The sequence below is a fragment of the Opisthocomus hoazin genome, chromosome 17 (assembly GCF_030867145.1).
Source record: "Opisthocomus hoazin isolate bOpiHoa1 chromosome 17, bOpiHoa1.hap1, whole genome shotgun sequence".
Classification (NCBI taxonomy): Eukaryota; Metazoa; Chordata; class Aves; order Opisthocomiformes; family Opisthocomidae; genus Opisthocomus; species Opisthocomus hoazin.
In genome coordinates this window covers 15,474,164-15,494,904 of record NC_134430.1, presented here as the reverse complement: position 1 = coordinate 15,494,904, position 20,741 = coordinate 15,474,164, and positions in this window count along the sequence as shown.

The following is a 20,741-nucleotide window of genomic DNA, read 5'->3' as shown; positions in this document are numbered from 1 at the left end:
GCAAGCAGCCCCATTCTCTGTGCCTCTGTGCGAGCACTGCCATGGGCAGATGAGGCTGAGCAACAGCTTTCCAGGCTAGCCCCTTCTGGCTGCCAGCTATCTGCAGACGTTCGCACTTTCGGAGCAGGGCTGCGAAAGGAGCCTGGCTGGGACACCAACTTTCCCAGGTTACGTTTGAAGTTTGAGGTGGCAAGACAAGCAAGCAGCCCCATTCTCTGTGCCTCTGTGCGAGCACTGCCATGGGCAGATGAGGCTGAGCAACAGCTTTCCAGGCTAGCACCTTCTGGCTGTCAGCTATCTGCAGACGTTCGCACTTTCGGAGCAGGGCTGCGAAAGGAGCCTGGCTGGGACACCAACTTTCCCAGGCTACGTTTGAAGTTTGAGGTGGCAAGACAAGCAAGCAGCCCCATTCTCTGTGCCTCTGTGCGAGCACTGCCATTGGCAGATGAGGCTGAGCAACAGCTTTCCAGAATAGACCCTTCTGGCTGCCAGCTATCTGCAGACGTTCGCACTTTCGGAGCAAGGCTGTGATAGGAGCCTGGCAGGGACACCACCATTCACAGCATGCGTTTGAAGTTTCAAGTGGCAAGATAAGCAAGCAGCCCCATTCTCTGTGCCTCTATGCGAACAGTGCCATGGGCAGATGAGGCTGAGCAACAGCTTTCCAGGCTAGTCCCTTCTGGCTGCCAGCTATCTGCAGACGTTCGCACTTTCGGAGCAAGGCTGTGATAGGAGCCTGGCAGGGACACCACCATTCCCAGCATGCGTTTGAAGTTCCAAGTGGCAAGATAAGCAAGCAGCCCCATTCTCTGTGCCTCTATGCGAACAGTGCCATGGGCAGATGAGGCTGAGCAACAGCTTTCCAGGCTAGCCTCTTCTGGCTGCCAGCTATCTGCAGACGTTCGCATTTCAAGAGCAGGGCTGCGAAAGGAGCCTAGCAGGTACACCATCTTTCCCTGGCTACGTTTGAAGTTTGAGGTGGCAAGACAAGCAAGCAGCCCCATTCTCTGTGCCTCTGTGCGAGCAGTGCCATGGGCAGATGAGGCTGAGCAACAGCTTTCCAGGCTAGCACCTTCTGGCTGCCAGCTATCTGCAGACGTTCGCACTTTCGGAGCAGGGCTGCGAAAGGAGCCTGGCTGGGACACCAACTTTCCCAGGCTACGTTTGAAGTTTGAGGTGGCAAGACAAGCAAGCAGCCCCATTCTCTGTGCCTCTGTGCAAGCACTGCCATGGGCAGATGAGGCTGAGCAACAGCTTTCCAGGATAGCCCCTTCTGCCTGCCAGCTATCTGCAGACGTTCGCACTTTCGGAGCAGGGCTGTGATAGGAGCCTGGCAGGGACACCACCATTCCCACCATGCGTTTGAAGTTTCAAGTGGCAAGATAAGCAAGCAGCCCCATTCTCTGTGCCTCTATGCGAACAGTGCCATGGGCAGATGAGGCTGAGCAACAGCTTTCCAGGCTAGCCCCTTCTGGCTGCCAGCTATCTGCAGACGTTCGCATTTCAAGAGCAGGGCTGCGAAAGGAGCCTAGCAGGTACACCATCTTTCCCAGGCTACGTTTGAAGTTTGAGGTGGCAAGACAAGCAAGCAGCCCCATTCTCTGTGCCTCTGTGCGAGCACTGCGATGGGCAGATGAGGCTGAGCAAGAGCTTTCCAGGATAGCCCCTTCGGGCTGCCAGCTATCTGCAGACGTTCGCACTTTCGGAGCAGGGCTGTGATAGGAGCCTGGCAGGGACACCACCATTCCCAGCATGCGTTTGAAGTTTCAAGTGGCAAGATAAGCAAGCAGCCCCATTCTCTGTGCCTCTATGCGAACAGTGCCATGGGCAGATGAGGCTGAGCAACAGCTTTCCAGGCTAGCCTCTTCTGGCTGCCAGCTATCTGCAGACGTTCGCATTTCAAGAGCAGGGCTGCGAAAGGAGCCTAGCAGGTACACCATCTTTCCCAGGCTACGTTTGAAGTTTGAGGTGGCAAGACAAGCAAGCAGCCCCATTCTCTGTGCCTCTGTGCGAGCACTGCCATGGGCAGATGAGGCTGAGCAACAGCTTTCCAGGCTAGCCCCTTCTGGCTGCCAGCTATCTGCAGACGTTCGCACTTTCGGAGCAGGGCTGCGAAAGGAGCCTGGCTGGGACACCAACTTTCCCAGGTTACGTTTGAAGTTTGAGGTGGCAAGACAAGCAAGCAGCCCCATTCTCTGTGCCTCTGTGCGAGCACTGCCATGGGCAGATGAGGCTGAGCAACAGCTTTCCAGGCTAGCACCTTCTGGCTGTCAGCTATCTGCAGACGTTCGCACTTTCGGAGCAGGGCTGCGAAAGGAGCCTGGCTGGGACACCAACTTTCCCAGGCTACGTTTGAAGTTTGAGGTGGCAAGACAAGCAAGCAGCCCCATTCTCTGTGCCTCTGTGCGAGCACTGCCATTGGCAGATGAGGCTGAGCAACAGCTTTCCAGAATAGACCCTTCTGGCTGCCAGCTATCTGCAGACGTTCGCACTTTCGGAGCAAGGCTGTGATAGGAGCCTGGCAGGGACACCACCATTCACAGCATGCGTTTGAAGTTTCAAGTGGCAAGATAAGCAAGCAGCCCCATTCTCTGTGCCTCTATGCGAACAGTGCCATGGGCAGATGAGGCTGAGCAACAGCTTTCCAGGCTAGTCCCTTCTGGCTGCCAGCTATCTGCAGACGTTCGCACTTTCGGAGCAAGGCTGTGATAGGAGCCTGGCAGGGACACCACCATTCCCAGCATGCGTTTGAAGTTCCAAGTGGCAAGATAAGCAAGCAGCCCCATTCTCTGTGCCTCTATGCGAACAGTGCCATGGGCAGATGAGGCTGAGCAACAGCTTTCCAGGCTAGCCTCTTCTGGCTGCCAGCTATCTGCAGACGTTCGCATTTCAAGAGCAGGGCTGCGAAAGGAGCCTAGCAGGTACACCATCTTTCCCTGGCTACGTTTGAAGTTTGAGGTGGCAAGACAAGCAAGCAGCCCCATTCTCTGTGCCTCTGTGCGAGCAGTGCCATGGGCAGATGAGGCTGAGCAACAGCTTTCCAGGCTAGCACCTTCTGGCTGCCAGCTATCTGCAGACGTTCGCACTTTCGGAGCAGGGCTGCGAAAGGAGCCTGGCTGGGACACCAACTTTCCCAGGCTACGTTTGAAGTTTGAGGTGGCAAGACAAGCAAGCAGCCCCATTCTCTGTGCCTCTGTGCGAGCACTGCGATGGGCAGATGAGGCTGAGCAAGAGCTTTCCAGGATAGCCCCTTCGGGCTGCCAGCTATCTGCAGACGTTCGCACTTTCGGAGCAGGGCTGTGATAGGAGCCTGGCAGGGACACCACCATTCCCAGCATGCGTTTGAAGTTTCAAGTGGCAAGATAAGCAAGCAGCCCCATTCTCTGTGCCTCTATGCGAACAGTGCCATGGGCAGATGAGGCTGAGCAACAGCTTTCCAGGCTAGCCCCTTCTGGCTGCCAGCTATCTGCAGACGTTCGCATTTCAAGAGCAGGGCTGCGAAAGGAGCCTAGCAGGTACACCATCTTTCCCAGGCTACGTTTGAAGTTTGAGGTGGCAAGACAAGCAAGCAGCCCCATTCTCTGTGCCTCTGTGCGAGCACTGCCATGGGCAGATGAGGCTGAGCAACAGCTTTCCAGGCTAGCCCCTTCTGGCTGCCAGCTATCTGCAGACGTTCGCACTTTCGGAGCAAGGCTGTGATAGAAGCCTGGCAGGGACACCACCATTCCCAGCATGCGTTTGAAGTTCCAAGTGGCAAGATAAGCAAGCAGCCCCATTCTCTGTGCCTCTATGCGAACAGTGCCATGGGCAGATGAGGCTGAGCAACAGCTTTCCAGGCTAGCCTCTTCTGGCTGCCAGCTATCTGCAGACGTTCGCATTTCAAGAGCAGGGCTGCGAAAGGAGCCTAGCAGGTACACCATCTTTCCCAGGCTACGTTTGAAGTTTGAGGTGGCAAGACAAGCAAGCAGCCCCATTCTCTGTGCCTCTGTGCGAGCAGTGCCATGGGCAGATGAGGCTGAGCAACAGCTTTCCAGGCTAGCCCCTTCTGGCTGCCAGCTATCTGCAGACGTTCGCACTTTCGGAGCAGGGCTGCGAAAGGAGCCTGGCTGGGACACCAACTTTCCCAGGCTACGTTTGAAGTTTGAGGTGGCAAGACAAGCAAGCAGCCCCATTCTCTGTGCCTCTGTGCGAGCACTGCGATGGGCAGATGAGGCTGAGCAACAGCTTTCCAGGATAGCCCCTTCTGCCTGCCAGCTATCTGCAGACGTTCGCACTTTCGGAGCAGGGCTGTGATAGGAGCCTGGCAGGGACACCACCATTCCCAGCATGCGTTTGAAGTTTCAAGTGGCAAGATAAGCAAGCAGCCCCATTCTCTGTGCCTCTATGCGAACAGTGCCATGGGCAGATGAGGCTGAGCAACAGCTTTCCAGGCTAGCCCCTTCTGGCTGCCAGCTATCTGCAGACGTTCGCATTTCAAGAGCAGGGCTGCGAAAGGAGCCTAGCAAGTACACCATCTTTCCCAGGCTACGTTTGAAGTTTGAGGTGGCAAGACAAGCAAGCAGCCCCATTCTCTGTGCCTCTGTGCGAGCAGTGCCATGGGCAGATGAGGCTGAGCAACAGCTTTCCAGGCTAGCCCCTTCTGGCTGCCAGCTATCTGCAGACGTTCGCACTTTCGGAGCAGGGCTGTGATAGGAGCCTGGCAGGGACACCACCATTCCCAGCATGCGTTTGAAGTTTCAAGTGGCAAGATAAGCAAGCAGCCCCATTCTCTGTGCCTCTATGCGAACAGTGCCATGGGCAGATGAGGCTGAGCAACAGCTTTCCAGGCTAGCCCCTTCTGGCTGCCAGCTATCTGCAGACGTTCGCACTTTCGGAGCAGGGCTGCGAAAGGAGCCTGGCTGGGACACCAACTTTCCCAGGTTACGTTTGAAGTTTGAGGTGGCAAGACAAGCAAGCAGCCCCATTCTCTGTGCCTCTGTGCGAGCACTGCCATGGGCAGATGAGGCTGAGCAACAGCTTTCCAGGCTAGCACCTTCTGGCTGCCAGCTATCTGCAGACGTTCGCACTTTCGGAGCAGGGCTGCGAAAGGAGCCTGGCTGGGACACCAACTTTCCCAGGCTACGTTTGAAGTTTGAGGTGGCAAGACAAGCAAGCAGCCCCATTCTCTGTGCCTCTGTGCGAGCACTGCCATTGGCAGATGAGGCTGAGCAACAGCTTTCCAGAATAGACCCTTCTGGCTGCCAGCTATCTGCAGACGTTCGCACTTTCGGAGCAGGGCTGTGATAGGAGCCTGGCAGGGACACCACCATTCCCAGCATGCGTTTGAAGTTTCAAGTGGCAAGATAAGCAAGCAGCCCCATTCTCTGTGCCTCTATGCGAACAGTGCCATGGGCAGATGAGGCTGAGCAACAGCTTTCCAGGATAGCCCCTTCTGGCTGCCAGCTATCTGCAGACGTTCGCATTTCAACAGCAGGGCTGCGAAAGAAGCCTAGGAGGTACACCATCTTTCCCAGGCTACGTTTGAAGTTTGAGGTGGCAAGACAAGCAAGGAGCCCCATTCTCTGTGCCTCTGTGCGAGCAGTGCCATGGGCAGATGAGGCTGAGCAACAGCTTTCCAGGCTAGCCCCTTCTGGCTTCCAGCTATCTGCAGACGTTCGCACTTTCGGAGCAGGGCTGCGAAAGGAGCCTGGCTGGGACACCAACTTTACCAGGTTACGTTTGAAGTTTGAGGTGGCAAGACAAGCAAGCAGCCCCATTCTCTGTGCCTCTGTGCGAGCACTGCGATGGGCAGATGAGGCTGAGCAACAGCTTTCCAGGATAGCCACTTCTGGCTGCCAGCTATCTGCAGACGTTCGCGCTTTCGGAGCAGGGCTGTGATAGGAGCCTGGCAGGGACACCACCATTCCCAGCATGCGTTTGAAGTTTCAAGTGGCAAGATAAGCAAGCAGCCCCATTCTCTGTGCCTCTATGCGAACAGTGCCATGGGCAGATGAGGCTGAGCAACAGCTTTCCAGGCTAGCCCCTTCTGGCTGCCAGCTATCTGCAGACGTTCGCACTTTCGGAGCAAGGCTGTGATAGGAGCCTGGCAGGGACACCACCATTCCCAGCATGCGTTTGAAGTTCCAAGTGGCAAGATAAGCAAGCAGCCCCATTCTCTGTGCCTCTATGCGAACAGTGCCATGGGCAGATGAGGCTGAGCAACAGCTTTCCAGGCTAGCCTCTTCTGGCTGCCAGCTATCTGCAGACGTTCGCATTTCAAGAGCAGGGCTGCGAAAGGAGCCTAGCAGGTACACCATCTTTCCCAGGCTACGTTTGAAGTTTGAGGTGGCAAGACAAGCAAGCAGCCCCATTCTCTGTGCCTCTGTGCGAGCAGTGCCATGGGCAGATGAGGCTGAGCAACAGCTTGCCAGGCTAGCACCTTCTGGGTGCCAGCTATCTGCAGACGTTCGCACTTTCGGAGCAGGGCTGCGAAAGGAGCCTGGCTGGGACACCAACTTTCCCAAACTTTGTTTGAAGTTTGAGGTGGCAAGACAAGCAAGCAGCCCCATTCTCTGTGCCTCTGTGCGAGCACTGCCATGGGCAGATGAGGCTGAGCAACAGCTTTCCAGGATAGCCCCTTCTGCCTGCCAGCTATCTGCAGACGTTCGCTCTTTCGGAGCAGGGCTGTGATAGGAGCCTGGCAGGGACACCACCATTCCCAGCATGCGTTTGAAGTTTTCAAGTGGCAAGATAAGCAAGCAGCCCCATTCTCTGTGCCTCTGTGCGAGCACTGCCATGGGCAGATGAGGCTGAGCAACAGCTTTCCAGGATAGCCCCTTCTGCCTGCCAGCTATCTGCAGAAGTTCGCACTTTCGGAGCAAGGCTGTGATAGGAGCCTGGCAGGGACACCACCATTCCCAGCATGCGTTTGAAGTTCCAAGTGGCAAGATAAGCAAGCAGCCCCATTCTCTGTGCCTCTATGCGAACAGTGCCATGGGCAGATGAGGCTGAGCAACAGCTTTCCAGGATAGCCCCTTCTGCCTGCCAGCTATCTGCAGAAGTTCGCACTTTCGGAGCAAGGCTGTGATAGGAGCCTGGCAGGGACACCACCATTCCCAGCATGCGTTTGAAGTTTGAGGTGGCAAGACAAGCAAGCAGCCCCATTCTCTGTGCCTCTGTGCGAGCAGTGCCATGGGCAGATGAGGCTGAGCAACAGCTTTCCAGGCTAGCCCCTTCTGGCTGCCAGCTATCTGCAGACGTTCGCACTTTCGGAGCAGGGCTGTGATAGGAGCCTGGCAGGGACACCACCATTCCCAGCATGCGTTTGAAGTTTCAAGTGGCAAGATAAGCAAGCAGCCCCATTCTCTGTGCCTCTATGCGAACAGTGCCATGGGCAGATGAGGCTGAGCAACAGCTTTCCAGGCTAGCCCCTTCTGGCTGCCAGCTATCTGCAGACGTTCGCACTTTCGGAGCAGGGCTGCGAAAGGAGCCTGGCTGGGACACCAACTTTCCCAGGTTACGTTTGAAGTTTGAGGTGGCAAGACAAGCAAGCAGCCCCATTCTCTGTGCCTCTGTGCGAGCACTGCCATGGGCAGATGAGGCTGAGCAACAGCTTTCCAGGCTAGCACCTTCTGGCTGCCAGCTATCTGCAGACGTTCGCACTTTCGGAGCAGGGCTGCGAAAGGAGCCTGGCTGGGACACCAACTTTCCCAGGCTACGTTTGAAGTTTGAGGTGGCAAGACAAGCAAGCAGCCCCATTCTCTGTGCCTCTGTGCGAGCACTGCCATTGGCAGATGAGGCTGAGCAACAGCTTTCCAGAATAGACCCTTCTGGCTGCCAGCTATCTGCAGACGTTCGCACTTTCGGAGCAGGGCTGTGATAGGAGCCTGGCAGGGACACCACCATTCCCAGCATGCGTTTGAAGTTTCAAGTGGCAAGATAAGCAAGCAGCCCCATTCTCTGTGCCTCTATGCGAACAGTGCCATGGGCAGATGAGGCTGAGCAACAGCTTTCCAGGATAGCCCCTTCTGGCTGCCAGCTATCTGCAGACGTTCGCATTTCAACAGCAGGGCTGCGAAAGAAGCCTAGGAGGTACACCATCTTTCCCAGGCTACGTTTGAAGTTTGAGGTGGCAAGACAAGCAAGGAGCCCCATTCTCTGTGCCTCTGTGCGAGCAGTGCCATGGGCAGATGAGGCTGAGCAACAGCTTTCCAGGCTAGCCCCTTCTGGCTTCCAGCTATCTGCAGACGTTCGCACTTTCGGAGCAGGGCTGCGAAAGGAGCCTGGCTGGGACACCAACTTTACCAGGTTACGTTTGAAGTTTGAGGTGGCAAGACAAGCAAGCAGCCCCATTCTCTGTGCCTCTGTGCGAGCACTGCGATGGGCAGATGAGGCTGAGCAACAGCTTTCCAGGATAGCCACTTCTGGCTGCCAGCTATCTGCAGACGTTCGCACTTTCGGAGCAGGGCTGTGATAGGAGCCTGGCAGGGACACCACCATTCCCAGCATGCGTTTGAAGTTTCAAGTGGCAAGATAAGCAAGCAGCCCCATTCTCTGTGCCTCTATGGGAACTGTGCCATGGGCAGATGAGGCTGAGCAACAGCTTTCCAGGCTAGCCCCTTCTGGCTGCCAGCTATCTGCAGACGTTCGCACTTTCGGAGCAAGGCTGTGATAGGAGCCTGGCAGGGACACCACCATTCCCAGCATGCGTTTGAAGTTCCAAGTGGCAAGATAAGCAAGCAGCCCCATTCTCTGTGCCTCTATGCGAACAGTGCCATGGGCAGATGAGGCTGAGCAACAGCTTTCCAGGCTAGCCTCTTCTGGCTGCCAGCTATCTGCAGACGTTCGCATTTCAAGAGCAGGGCTGCGAAAGGAGCCTAGCAGGTACACCATCTTTCCCAGGCTACGTTTGAAGTTTGAGGTGGCAAGACAAGCAAGCAGCCCCATTCTCTGTGCCTCTGTGCGAGCAGTGCCATGGGCAGATGAGGCTGAGCAACAGCTTGCCAGGCTAGCACCTTCTGGGTGCCAGCTATCTGCAGACGTTCGCACTTTCGGAGCAGGGCTGCGAAAGGAGCCTGGCTGGGACACCAACTTTCCCAAACTTTGTTTGAAGTTTGAGGTGGCAAGACAAGCAAGCAGCCCCATTCTCTGTGCCTCTGTGCGAGCACTGCCATGGGCAGATGAGGCTGAGCAACAGCTTTCCAGGATAGCCCCTTCTGCCTGCCAGCTATCTGCAGACGTTCGCTCTTTCGGAGCAGGGCTGTGATAGGAGCCTGGCAGGGACACCACCATTCCCAGCATGCGTTTGAAGTTTTCAAGTGGCAAGATAAGCAAGCAGCCCCATTCTCTGTGCCTCTGTGCGAGCACTGCCATGGGCAGATGAGGCTGAGCAACAGCTTTCCAGGATAGCCCCTTCTGCCTGCCAGCTATCTGCAGAAGTTCGCACTTTCGGAGCAAGGCTGTGATAGGAGCCTGGCAGGGACACCACCATTCCCAGCATGCGTTTGAAGTTCCAAGTGGCAAGATAAGCAAGCAGCCCCATTCTCTGTGCCTCTATGCGAACAGTGTCATGGGCAGATGAGGCTGAGCAACAGCTTTCCAGGATAGCCCCTTCTGCCTGCCAGCTATCTGCAGAAGTTCGCACTTTCGGAGCAAGGCTGTGATAGGAGCCTGGCAGGGACACCACCATTCCCAGCATGCGTTTGAAGTTCCAAGTGGCAAGACAAGCAAGCAGCCCCATTCTCTGTGCCTCTGTGCGAGCAGTGCCATGGGCAGATGAGGCTGAGCAACAGCTTTCCAGGCTAGCCCCTTCTGGCTGCCAGCTATCTGCAGACGTTCGCACTTTCGGAGCAGGGCTGTGATAGGAGCCTGGCAGGGACACCACCATTCCCAGCATGCGTTTGAAGTTTCAAGTGGCAAGATAAGCAAGCAGCCCCATTCTCTGTGCCTCTATGCGAACAGTGCCATGGGCAGATGAGGCTGAGCAACAGCTTTCCAGGCTAGCCCCTTCTGGCTGCCAGCTATCTGCAGACGTTCGCACTTTCGGAGCAGGGCTGCGAAAGGAGCCTGGCTGGGACACCAACTTTCCCAGGTTACGTTTGAAGTTTGAGGTGGCAAGACAAGCAAGCAGCCCCATTCTCTGTGCCTCTGTGCGAGCACTGCCATGGGCAGATGAGGCTGAGCAACAGCTTTCCAGGCTAGCACCTTCTGGCTGCCAGCTATCTGCAGACGTTCGCACTTTCGGAGCAGGGCTGCGAAAGGAGCCTGGCTGGGACACCAACTTTCCCAGGCTACGTTTGAAGTTTGAGGTGGCAAGACAAGCAAGCAGCCCCATTCTCTGTGCCTCTGTGCGAGCACTGCCATTGGCAGATGAGGCTGAGCAACAGCTTTCCAGAATAGACCCTTCTGGCTGCCAGCTATCTGCAGACGTTCGCACTTTCGGAGCAGGGCTGTGATAGGAGCCTGGCAGGGACACCACCATTCCCAGCATGCGTTTGAAGTTTCAAGTGGCAAGATAAGCAAGCAGCCCCATTCTCTGTGCCTCTATGCGAACAGTGCCATGGGCAGATGAGGCTGAGCAACAGCTTTCCAGGATAGCCCCTTCTGGCTGCCAGCTATCTGCAGACGTTCGCATTTCAACAGCAGGGCTGCGAAAGAAGCCTAGGAGGTACACCATCTTTCCCAGGCTACGTTTGAAGTTTGAGGTGGCAAGACAAGCAAGGAGCCCCATTCTCTGTGCCTCTGTGCGAGCAGTGCCATGGGCAGATGAGGCTGAGCAACAGCTTTCCAGGCTAGCCCCTTCTGGCTTCCAGCTATCTGCAGACGTTCGCACTTTCGGAGCAGGGCTGCGAAAGGAGCCTGGCTGGGACACCAACTTTACCAGGTTACGTTTGAAGTTTGAGGTGGCAAGACAAGCAAGCAGCCCCATTCTCTGTGCCTCTGTGCGAGCACTGCGATGGGCAGATGAGGCTGAGCAACAGCTTTCCAGGATAGCCACTTCTGGCTGCCAGCTATCTGCAGACGTTCGCACTTTCGGAGCAGGGCTGTGATAGGAGCCTGGCAGGGACACCACCATTCCCAGCATGCGTTTGAAGTTTCAAGTGGCAAGATAAGCAAGCAGCCCCATTCTCTGTGCCTCTATGCGAACAGTGCCATGGGCAGATGAGGCTGAGCAACAGCTTTCCAGGCTAGCCCCTTCTGGCTGCCAGCTATCTGCAGACGTTCGCACTTTCGGAGCAAGGCTGTGATAGGAGCCTGGCAGGGACACCACCATTCCCAGCATGCGTTTGAAGTTCCAAGTGGCAAGATAAGCAAGCAGCCCCATTCTCTGTGCCTCTATGCGAACAGTGCCATGGGCAGATGAGGCTGAGCAACAGCTTTCCAGGCTAGCCTCTTCTGGCTGCCAGCTATCTGCAGACGTTCGCATTTCAAGAGCAGGGCTGCGAAAGGAGCCTAGCAGGTACACCATCTTTCCCAGGCTACGTTTGAAGTTTGAGGTGGCAAGACAAGCAAGCAGCCCCATTCTCTGTGCCTCTGTGCGAGCAGTGCCATGGGCAGATGAGGCTGAGCAACAGCTTGCCAGGCTAGCACCTTCTGGGTGCCAGCTATCTGCAGACGTTCGCACTTTCGGAGCAGGGCTGCGAAAGGAGCCTGGCTGGGACACCAACTTTCCCAAACTTTGTTTGAAGTTTGAGGTGGCAAGACAAGCAAGCAGCCCCATTCTCTGTGCCTCTGTGCGAGCACTGCCATGGGCAGATGAGGCTGAGCAACAGCTTTCCAGGATAGCCCCTTCTGCCTGCCAGCTATCTGCAGACGTTCGCTCTTTCGGAGCAGGGCTGTGTTAGGAGCCTGGCAGGGACACCACCATTCCCAGCATGCGTTTGAAGTTTTCAAGTGGCAAGATAAGCAAGCAGCCCCATTCTCTGTGCCTCTGTGCGAGCACTGCCATGGGCAGATGAGGCTGAGCAACAGCTTTCCAGGATAGCCCCTTCTGCCTGCCAGCTATCTGCAGAAGTTCGCACTTTCGGAGCAAGACTGTGATAGGAGCCTGGCAGGGACACCACCATTCCCAGCATGCGTTTGAAGTTCCAAGTGGCAAGATAAGCAAGCAGCCCCATTCTCTGTGCCTCTATGCGAACAGTGCCATGGGCAGATGAGGCTGAGCAACAGCTTTCCAGGCTAGCCCCTTCTGTCTGCCAGCTATCTGCAGAAGTCCGCATTTCAAGAGCAGGGCTGCGAAAGAAGCCTAGCAGGTACACCATCTTTCCCAGGCTACGTTTGAAGTTTGAGGTTGCAAGACAAGCAAGGAGCCCCATTCTCTGTGCCTCTGTGCGAGCACTGCCATGGGCAGATGAGGCTGAGCAACAGCTTTCCAGGCTAGCCCCTTCTGGCTGCCAGCTATCTGCAGACGTTCGCACTTCAAGAGCAGGGCTGCGAAAGGAGCCTGGCTGGGACACCAACTTTCCCAGGCTACGTTTGAAGTTTGAGGTGGCAAGACAAGCAAGCAGCCCCATTCTCTGTGCCTCTGTGCGAGCACTGCCATGGGCAGATGAGGCTGAGCAACAGCTTTCCAGGATAGCCCCTTCTGGCTGCCAGCTATCTGCAGACGTTCGCACTTTCGGAGCAGGGCTGTGATAGGAGCCTGGCAGGGACACCACCATTCCCAGCATGCGTTTGAAGTTTCAAGTGGCAAGATAAGCAAGCAGCCCCATTCTCTGTGCCTCTATGCGAACAGTGCCATGGGCAGATGAGGCTGAGCAACAGCTTTCCAGGCTAGCCCCTTCTGGCTGCCAGCTATCTGCAGACGTTCGCATTTCAAGAGCAGGGCTGCGAAAGGAGCCTAGCAGGTACACCATCTTTCCCTGGCTACGTTTGAAGTTTGAGGTGGCAAGACAAGAAAGGAACCCCATTCTCTGTGCCTCTGTGCGAGCACTGCCATGGGCAGATGAGGCTGAGAAACAGCTTTCAAGGCTAGCCCCTTCTGGCTGCCAGCTATCTGCAGAAGTCCGCATTTCAAGAGCAGGGCTGCGAAAGAAGCCTAGCAGGTACACCATCTTTCCCAGGCTACGTTTGAAGTTTGAGGTGGCAAGACAAGCAAGGAGCCCCATTCTCTGTGCCTCTGTGCGAGCACTGCCATGGGCAGATGAGGCTGAACAACAGCTTTCCAGGCTAGCCCCTTCTGGCTGCCAGCTATCTGCAGACGTTCGCACTTTCGGAGCAGGGCTGTGATAGGAGCCTGGCAGGGACACCACCATTCCCAGCATGCGTTTGAAGTTCCAAGTGGCAAGATAAGCAAGCAGCCCCATTCTCTGTGCCTCTATGCGAACAGTGCCATGGGCAGATGAGGCTGAGCAACAGCTTTCCAGGCTAGCCTCTTCTGGCTGCCAGCTATCTGCAGACGTTCGCATTTCAAGAGCAGGGCTGCGAAAGGAGCCTAGCAGGTACACCATCTTTCCCAGGCTACGTTTGAAGTTTGAGGTGGCAAGACAAGCAAGCAGCCCCATTCTCTGTGCCTCTGTGCGAACAGTGCCATGGGCAGATGAGGCTGAGCAACAGCTTTCCAGGCTAGCACCTTCTGGCTGCCAGCTATCTGCAGACGTTCGCACTTTCGGAGCAGGGCTGCGAAAGGAGCCTGGCTGGGACACCAACTTTCCCAGGTTACGTTTGAAGTTTGAGGTGGCAAGACAAGCAAGCAGCCCCATTCTCTGTGCCTCTGTGCGAGCACTGCCTTTGGCAGATGAGGCTGAGCAACAGCTTTCCAGGCTAGCCCCTTCTGGCTGCCAGCTATCTGCAGACGTTCGCACTTTCGGAGCAAGGCTTTGATGGGAGCCTGGCAGGGACACCACCATTCCCAGCATGCGTTTGAAGTTCCAAGTGGCAAGATAAGCAAGCAGCCCCATTCTCTGTGCCTCTATGCGAACAGTGCCATGGGCAGATGAGGCTGAGCAACAGCTTTCCAGGCTAGCCCCTTCTGCCTGCCAGCTATCTGCAGAAGTTCGCATTTCAAGAGCAGGGCTGCGAAAGGAGCCTAGCAGGTACACTATCTTTCCCAGGCTACGTTTGAAGTTTGAGGTGGCAAGACAAGCAAGCAGCCCCATTCTCTGTGCCTCTGTGCGAGCACTGCCATGGGCAGATGAGGCTGAGCAACAGCTTTCCAGGATAGCCCCTTCTGGCTGCCAGCTATCTGCAGACGTTCGCACTTTCGGAGCAAGGCTGTGATAGGAGCCTGGCAGGGACACCACCATTCCCAGCATGCGTTTGAAGTTTCAAGTGGCAAGATAAGCAAGCAGCCCCATTCTCTGTGCCTCTATGCGAACAGTGCCATGGGCAGATGAGGCTGAGCAACAGCTTTCCAGGCTAGCCCCTTCTGGCTGCCAGCTATCTGCAGACGTTCGCATTTCAAGAGCAGGGCTGCGAAAGGAGCCTAGCAGGTACACCATCTTTCCCAGGCTACGTTTGAAGTTTGAGGTGGCAAGACAAGCAAGCAGCCCCATTCTCTGTGCCTCTGTGCGAGCACTGCCATGGGCAGATGAGGCTGAGCAACAGCTTTCCAGGATAGCCCCTTCTGGCTGCCAGCTATCTGCAGACGTTCGCACTTTCGAAGCAGGGCTGTGATAGGAGCCTGGCAGGAACACCACCATTCCCAGCATGCGTTTGAAGTTTCAAGTGGCAAGATAAGCAAGCAGCCCCATTCTCTGTGCCTCTACGCAAACAGTGCCATGGGCAGATGAGGCTGAGCAACAGCTTTCCAGGCTAGCCCCTTCTGGCTGCCAGCTATCTGCAGACGTTCGCATTTCAAGAGCAGGGCTGCGAAAGGAGCCTAGCAGGTACACCATCTTTCCCAGGCTACGTTTGAAGTTTGAGGTGGCAAGACAAGCAAGCAGCCCCATTCTCTGTGCCTCTGTGCGAGCACTGCCATGGGCAGATGAGGCTGAGCAACAGCTTTCCAGGATAGCCCCTTCTGCCTGCCAGCTATCTGCAGACGTTCGCACTTTCGGAGCAGGGCTGTGATAGGAGCCTGGCAGGAACACCACCATTCCCAGCATGCGTTTGAAGTTTCAAGTGGCAAGATAAGCAAGCAGCCCCATTCTCTGTGCCTCTATGCAAACAGTGCCATGGGCAGATGAGGCTGAGCAACAGCTTTCCAGGCTAGCCCCTTCTGGCTGCCAGCTATCTGCAGAAGTCCGCATTTCAAGAGCAGGGCTGCGAAAGGAGCCTAGCAGGTACACCATCTTTCCCAGGCTACGTTTGAAGTTTGAGGTGGCAAGACAAGCAAGCAGCCCCATTCTCTGTGCCTCTGTGCGAGCAGTGCCATGGGCAGATGAGGCTGAGCAACAGCTTTCCAGGCTAGCACCTTCTGGCTGCCAGCTATCTGCAGACGTTCGCACTTTCGGAGCAGGGCTGCGAAAGGAGCCTGGCTGGGACACCAACTTTCCCAGGCTACGTTTGAAGTTTGAGGTGGCAAGACAAGCAAGCAGCCCCATTCTCTGTGCCTCTGTGCGAGCAGTGCCATGGGCAGATGAGGCTGAGCAACAGCTTTCCAGGATAGCCACTTCTGGCTGCCAGCTATCTGCAGACGTTCGCACTTTCGGAGCAGGGCTGCGAAAGGAGCCTGGCTGGGACACCAACTTTCCCAGGCTACGTTTGAAGTTCGAGATGGCAAGACAAGCAAGCAGCCCCATTCTCTGTGCCTCTGTGCGAGCACTGCTATTGGCAGATGAGGCTGAGCAACAGCTTTCCAGGACAGCCCCTTCTGCCTGCCAGCTATCTGCAGACGTTCGCATTTTCGGAGCAAGGCTGTGATAGGAGCCTGACAGGGGCACCACCATTCCCAGCATGCGTTTGAAGTTTCAAGTGGCAAGATAAGCAAGCAGCCCCATTCTCTGTGCCTCTATGCGAACAGTGCCATGGGCAGATGAGGCTGAGCAACAGCTTTCCAGGCTAGCCCCTTCTGGCTGCCAGCTATCTGCAGACTTCGCACTTCAAGAGCAGGGCTGCGAAAGGAGCCTGGCTGGGACACCAAATTTCCCAGGCTACGTTTGAAGTTTGAGGTGGCAAGACAAGCAAGCAGCCCCATTCTCTGTGCCTCTGTGCGAGCACTGCCATTGGCAGATGAGGCTGAGCAACAGCTTTCCAGGATAGCCCCTTCTGCCTGCCAGCTATCTGCAGACATTCGCACTTTCGGAGCAGGGCTGTGATAGGAGCCTGGCAGGGACACCACCATTCCCAGCATGCGTTTGAAGTTTCAAGTGGCAAGATAAGCAAGCAGCCCCATTCTCTGTGCCTCTATGCGAACAGTGCCATGGGCAGATGAGGCTGAGCAACAGCTTTCCAGGCTAGCCCCTTCTGGCTGCCAGCTATCTGCAGACGTTCGCATTTCAAGAGCAGGGCTGCGAAAGGAGCCTAGCAGGTACACCATCTTTCCCAGGCTACGTTTGAAGTTTGAGGTGGCAAGATAAGCAAGGAGCCCCATTCTCTGTGCCTCTATGCGAACAGTGCCATGGGCAGATGAGGCTGAGCAACAGCTTTCCAGGCTAGCCCCTTCTGGCTGCCAGCTATCTGCAGACGTTCGCATTTCAAGAGCAGGGCTGCGAAAGGAGCCTAGCAGGTACACCATCTTTCCCAGGCTACGTTTGAAGTTTGAGGTGGCAAGACAAGCAAGGAACCCCATTCTCTGTGCCTCTGTGCGAGCAGTGCCATGGGCAGATGAGGCTGAGCAACAGCTTTCCAGGCTAGCCCCTTCTGGCTGCCAGCTATCTGCAGACGTTCGCACTTTCGGAGCAAGGCTGTGATACGAGCCTGGCAGGGACACCACCATTCCCAGCATGCGTTTGAAGTTTCAAGTGGCAAGATAAGCAAGGAGCCCCATTCTCTGTGCCTCTATGCGAACAGTGCCATGGGCAGATGAGGCTGAGCAACAGCTTTCCAGGCTAGCCCCTTCTGGCTGCCAGCTATCTGCAGACGTTCGCATTTCAGGAGCAGGGCTGCGAAAGGAGCCTAGCAGGTACACGATCTTTCCCTGGCTAAGTTTGAAGTTTGAGGTGGCAAGATAAGCAAGCAGCCCCATTCTCTGTGCCTCTGTGCGAGCAGTGCCATGGGCAGATGAGGCTGAGCAACAGCTTTCCAGGCTAGCCCCTTCTGGCTGCCAGCTATCTGCAGACGTTCACACTTTCGGAGCAGGGCTGCGAAAGGAGCCTGGCTGGGACACCAACTTTCCCAGGCTACGTTTGAAGTTTGAGGTGGCAAGACAAGCAAGCAGCCCCATTCTCTGTGCCTCTGTGCGAGCACTGCCATGGGCAGATGAGGCTGAGAAACAGCTTTCCAGGCTAGCCCCTTCTGGCTGCCAGCTATCTGCAGACGTTCGCACTTTCGGAGCAGGGCTGTGATAGGAGCCTGGCAGGGACACCACCATTCCCAGCATGCGTTTGAAGTTTCAAGTGGCAAGATAAGCAAGCAGCCCCATTCTCTGTGCCTCTATGTGAACAGTGCCATGGGCAGATGAGGCTGAGCAACAGCTTTCCAGGCTAGCCCCTTCTGGCTGCCAGCTATCTACAGACGTTCGCATTTCAAGAGCAGGGCTGCGAAAGGAGCCTAGCAGGTACACCATCTTTCCCTGGCTACGTTTGAAGTTTGAGGTAGCAAGACAAGCAAGGAGCCCCATTCTCTGTGCCTCTATGCGAACAGTGCCATGGGCAGATGAGGCTGAGCAACAGCTTTCCAGGATAGTCCCTTCTGGCTGCCAGCTATCTGCAGACGTTCGCATTTCAAGAGCAGGGCTGCGAAAGGAGCCTGGCTGGGACACCAACTTTCCCAGGCTACGTTTGAAGTTTGAGGTGGCAAGACAAACAAGCAGCCCCATTCTCTGTGCCTCTGTGCAAGCACTGCCATGGGCAGATGAGGCTGAGCAACAGCTTTCCAGGATAGCCCCTTCTGGCTGCCAGCTATCTGCAGACGTTCGCTCTTTCGGAGCAGGGCTGTGATAGGAGCCTGGCAGGGACACCACCATTCCCAGCATGCGTTTGAAGTTTCAAGTGGCAAGATAAGCAAGCAGCCCCATTCTCTGTGCCTCTATGCGAACAGTGCCATGGGCAGATGAGGCTGAGCAACAGCTTTCCAGGCTAGCCCCTTCTGGCTGCCAGCTATCTGCAGACGTTCGCATTTCAAGAGCAGGGCTGCGAAAGGAGCCTAGCAGGTACACCATCTTTCCCAGGCTACGTTTGAAGTTTGAGGTGGCAAGACAAGCAAGGAGCCACATTCTCTGTGCCTCTGTGCGAGCAGTGCCATGGGCAGATGAGGCTGAGCAACAGCTTTCCAGGCTAGCCCCTTCTGGCTGCCAGCTATCTGCAGACGTTCGCACTTTCGGAGCAAGGCTGTGATACGAGCCTGGCAGGGACACCACCATTCCCAGCATGCATTTGAAGTTTCAAGTGGCAAGATAAGCAAGCAGCCCCATTCTCTGTGCCTCTATGCGAACAGTGCCATGGGCAGATGAGGCTGAGCAACAGCTTTCCAGGCTAGCCCCTTCTGGCTGCCAGCTATCTGCAGACGTTCGCATTTCAAGAGCAGGGCTGCGAAAGGAGCCTAGCAGGTACACCATCTTTCCCTGGCTACGTTTGAAGTTTGAGGTGTCAAGATAAGCAAGCAGCCCCATTCTCTGTGCCTCTGTGCGAGCAGTGCCATGGGCAGATGAGGCTGAGCAACAGCTTTCCAGGCTAGCCCCTTCTGGCTGCCAGCTATCTGCAGACGTTCACACTTTCGGAGCAGGGCTGCGAAAGGAGCCTGGCTGGGACACCAACTTTCCCAGGCTACGTTTGAAGTTTGAGGTGGCAAGACAAGCAAGCAGCCCCATTCTCTGTGACTCTGTGCGAGCACTGCCATGGGCAGATGAGGCTGAGAAACAGCTTTCCAGGCTAGCCCCTTCTGGCTGCCAGCTATCTGCAGACGTTCGCACTTTCGGAGCAGGGCTGTGATAGGAGCCTGGCAGGGACACCACCATTCCCAGCATGCGTTTGAAGTTTCAAGTGGCAAGATAAGCAAGCAGCCCCATTCTCTGTGCCTCTATGCGAACAGTGCCATGGGCAGATGAGGCTGAGCAACAGCTTTCCAGGCTAGCCCCTTCTGGCTGCCAGCTATCTGCAGACTTCGCACTTCAAGAGCAGGGCTGCGAAAGGAGCCTGGCTGGGACACCAAATTTCCCAGGCTACGTTTGAAGTTTGAGGTGGCAAGACAAGCAAGCAGCCCCATTCTCTGTGCCTCTGTGCGAGCACTGCCATTGGCAGATGAGGCTGAGCAACAGCTTTCCAGGATAGCCCCTTCTGCCTGCCAGCTATCTGCAGACATTCGCACTTTCGGAGCAGGGCTGTGATAGGAGCCTGGCAGGGACACCACCATTCCCAGCATGCGTTTGAAGTTTCAAGTGGCAAGATAAGCAAGCAGCCCCATTCTCTGTGCCTCTATGCGAACAGTGCCATGGGCAGATGAGGCTGAGCAACAGCTTTCCAGGCTAGCCCCTTCTGGCTGCCAGCTATCTGCAGACGTTCGCATTTCAAGAGCAGGGCTGCGAAAGGAGCCTAGCAGGTACACCATCTTTCCCAGGCTACGTTTGAAGTTTGAGGTGGCAAGACAAGCAAGGAGCCACATTCTCTGTGCCTCTGTGCGAGCAGTGCCATGGGCAGATGAGGCTGAGCAACAGCTTTCCAGGCTAGCCCCTTCTGGCTGCCAGCTATCTGCAGACGTTCGCACTTTCGGAGCAAGGCTGTGATACGAGCCTGGCAGGGACACCACCATTCCCAGCATGCGTTTGAAGTTTCAAGTGGCAAGATAAGCAAGGAGCCCCATTCTCTGTGCCTCTATGCGAACAGTGCCATGGGCAGATGAGGCTGAGCAACAGCTTTCCAGGCTAGCCCCTTCTGGCTGCCAGCTATCTGCAGACGTTCGCATTTCAAGAGCAGGGCTGCGAAAGGAGCCTAGCAGGTACACCATCTTTCCCAGGCTACGTTTGAAGTTTGAGGTGGCAAGACAAGCAAGGAGCCACATTCTCTGTGCCTCTGTGCGAGCAGTGCCATGGGCAGATGAGGCTGAGCAACAGCTTTCCAGGCTAGCCCCTTCTGGCTGCCAGCTATCTGCAGACGTTCGCACTTTCGGAGCAAGGCTGTGATACGAGCCTGGCAGGGACACCACCATTCCCAGCATGCGTTTGAAGTTTCAAGTGGCAAGATAAGCAAGGAGCCCCATTCTCTGTGCCTCTATGCGAACAGTGCCATGGGCAGATGAGGCTGAGCAACAGCTTTCCAGGCTAGCCCCTTCTGGCTGCCAGCTATCTGCAGACGTTCGCATTTCAGGAGCAGGGCTGCGAAAGGAGCCTAGCAGGTACACGATCTTTCCCTGGCTAAGTTTGAAGTTTGAGGTGGCAAGATAAGCAAGCAGCCCCATTCTCTGTGCCTCTGTGCGAGCAGTGCCATGGGCAGATGAGGCTGAGCAACAGCTTTCCAGGCTAGCCCCTTCTGGCTGCCAGCTATCTGCAGACGTTCACACTTTCGGAGCAGGGCTGCGAAAGGAGCCTGGCTGGGACACCAACTTTCCCAGGCTACGTTTGAAGTTTGAGGTGGCAAGACAAGCAAGCAGCCCCATTCTCTGTGCCTCTGTGCGAGCACTGCCATGGGCAGATGAGGCTGAGAAACAGCTTTCCAGGCTAGCCCCTTCTGGCTGCCAGCTATCTGCAGACGTTCGCACTTTCGGAGCAGGGCTGTGATAGGAGCCTGGCA